The sequence below is a fragment of the Citrus sinensis genome, chromosome 3 (genome assembly GCF_022201045.2).
Source record: "Citrus sinensis cultivar Valencia sweet orange chromosome 3, DVS_A1.0, whole genome shotgun sequence".
In the NCBI taxonomy this organism is placed as follows: domain Eukaryota; kingdom Viridiplantae; phylum Streptophyta; class Magnoliopsida; order Sapindales; family Rutaceae; genus Citrus; species Citrus sinensis.
Window position 1 is genome coordinate 20,368,587 of NC_068558.1, and position 2,964 is coordinate 20,371,550.

The window sequence follows — 2,964 nt, forward strand, 5'->3', positions numbered from 1 at the left end:
AATAGAAGTGAAACACAATCGAGAATAGTGGAGTGTTATAGCTCTTGCTGGAGCGACCATTGCTGTAGCAATCTTGAAACACCGAGGGAGAAAACTTAGCGCGGGTTAACTGCAGAATTGCGATTTGCAGTTTCCTAATTTGACTCATGTACGCCCAAGGCCTTTGTTTACCCTAGTTTTCAGTTATAAAAAAAGGCCCGCATCACATAAAACGGCGGCAAAGAATTATCATTGGAAAAATTAGAGAGAAAAAGAAGAAGAAGATCAGAATTCAAGGGAACGGATGCAGCATCATTGAAAAATCCAGCAAATTTATTTGGATTCACTTTTAGTTGTTCTTGATTTCTACCTTTCTTCACTCTTTGACTGATCTAATGTATTTTAGGAACAATATGTTGCTGTTTATTTTTCTCTTTCAGAATATGAACTAAACTTGATTGCAGTTGAGTGACAAATGATCTAATTAGTTCTTGACTGTTCTTATGAGTTGCTATGTCATTGTTGTAGCATTTTACTCTAGTAGATAGTATTATAACTGTTATTTCAGTTGACCACCCATTTAATGATTCAAGTTAAGATAAAGCTGCAAAATGACATGTCTTAGTAGATATTATTAGAGTAATACTTGATCTTAATTTAAGTTTCCTGGATTAAGTTTATCTTGATCCCATAAGGGCCATACTTAAAGTTAAGATTTGTGATAACCTATATATAGGTACTTACCTTCTAGGGTGGAGAGAATGGATGTCCATAATGTCATGCCATAGGTAGAGTAGCAACTGGTCATTACTAAGATACTTACGGGTTTGAGAATTTCAATATGCGACAGCTGAGGATGGAAAATAAATTATGCCCAATGCTATATAAATTGCTATAGCAACTGGTGTTAACTTGATGAAAAGCAGTCAGCCCATAAGGAGAGTTTGATCATTCAACTACCTTATTCTCATTTAATTCTTCAACGCATTTTTATTTAATTTATTCCATTACTGCATTGTTTCATTTTATTCTCTCACAATTATCAATTTCAATAGTAACCAACTTTCCATTTGTTCTTCTCGGAATCAAGGTAGATTGCACTATTGTGATTGTTGTAGCATTTCTAGTAACATCAATCTCTGTAGAGATGATCTTAAATATTCATCACTTTATTACTTGTTGTGTACACTTGCACATTGACATCAATAGCATTTGATAAAAAAAATAACCAATAAGTTTTTGGCGCCATTACCGGGGATTGATTGTTTATTTTCGAAGTGTGAAGTAAGTCTTGATAGTGCCAATTTAATTTTATTTGTTCTATTTATAGACAGATCAACACTTGCATGCGCAAAGACAGATCTGTTGTATTTCAATTTGATCATGAGATTGAAAGGACAGTAAGGAGACTGCGAAGAGAACAAAGAAATTCAAAAATTGTTTCAGACATGGATAATTTGCAGGATGTGGGAAATTTGGACCCTCACGAGCCATTACAACCAGTCAACATTCAAGAAGACCAGAATGAGCATGCTAACAAGTGACAGCTAGGCAATAACAACATCATTTACATGGCAAACGACAGGGACAGAGCTATCAAAGACTATGCTGTGTTAACTTCTCAACTTGTACACCCTGGGATAATCAGACCTAAAGTGGAAGCCACAAACTTTGAATTGAAGCTAGTAATGTTTTAAATGTTGCAAACAGTAGGTCAATTCAATGGGCTGCCGAATGAAGATCCTCACCTCCATCTTAAGTTGTTTTGGAAGTGAGTGATGCTTTTAAAATTACTGGCGCAACACAAGATGCTTTAAGACTAAGGCTTTTTCCTTATTCCTTAAGAGATCGAGCAAGAGCATGGTTAAATTCATTACCATTTGATTCCATCACTACATGGAATGAGTTGGCTGATAAATTCTTAATGAAATATTTTCCACCGATAAAAAATACAAAATTGCAGAATGAGATTACTTCTTTCCATCAACTTGAAGATGAGAGTTTGTATAAGGCTTGGGAAAGAGTCAAAGAACTGCTCAGAAAGTGTCCTCATCATGGCATTCCATGTTGCATACAAGTGAAGACTTTCTATAATGGGTTGAATCATAATACAAGATTGATGGTGGATGCTTCAGCAAATGGAGCTTTGTTATTTGAATCTTACACTGAAGCTTATGAAATTTTTGAGAGAATTGCCAACAATAATTATCAATGGCCATTAACTAGACAACCAGTAGCAAGAGGAGCAACATGGGTACATAATATAGATGCAATTACAGCTTTATCAGCACAAGTAACCTCATTGACTAACATGGTAAAAGCCATGACATCTGCTCTAGCAGCAGTAAAGCAAGTTGTTGAACTATCTTATGTATACTGTGGTGAAGAACATGACTTTGATAACTATCCTGGAAATCCAACATCAGTGAATTATGAGGGTAATTTCAACTGACAGCTTCAAAACAACCCATATTCAAATACTTACAACCCTGGATGGAAGCAACACCCAAATTTCTCATGGAACAGTCAAAATCGAAATGCTCCAGCATTGAATGGCCAGAATAGGAACACTCAACCACCTGGTTTTCATTAGCAGAGTCAAGGACAAAAACACACCAGCCAAGATCCAATCACTTCATTAGAAGCACTGATTAAGTAATACATTGCAAAGAATGAAGCAATTGTGTAGAGTCAAATTGTATCCTTGAGAAACTTGGAGGACTAAATGGGAGAACTTGCCATAGCAATGAGTAGCAGAACTCAAGGAAGTTTACCCAGCAACACAAAAGATCCAAGAAGAGAGGAAATGAACATTGCAAAGTAATCAACTTAAGATTGGGAAAGAATGTTGATATCCCTGTTGATGTGACTAAAAAGGGGCTGGAACTTAATTCCTCACAAACACCATCTCAAGGTGAAAGTATATTACAAAAACCCTAGCCAACAAGACATTGGTGTTAGGGGTCAAGCTGCAGCAACTATGGA

The 2,964-nt window shown here is 36.1% G+C and overlaps 1 non-coding gene across 1 annotated transcript; it reads right to left on the reverse strand.

Annotated features, from left to right (window-relative positions):
• Window positions 1-1,933: 1,933 nt before the first annotated feature.
• On the reverse strand, window positions 1,934-2,040 carry LOC112496257 (small nucleolar RNA R71). Its single transcript, XR_003062762.2, has one exon. It is a non-coding gene; the product is annotated as a small nucleolar RNA R71 (small nucleolar RNA).
• Between the last annotated feature and the right edge of the window lie 924 nt (window positions 2,041-2,964).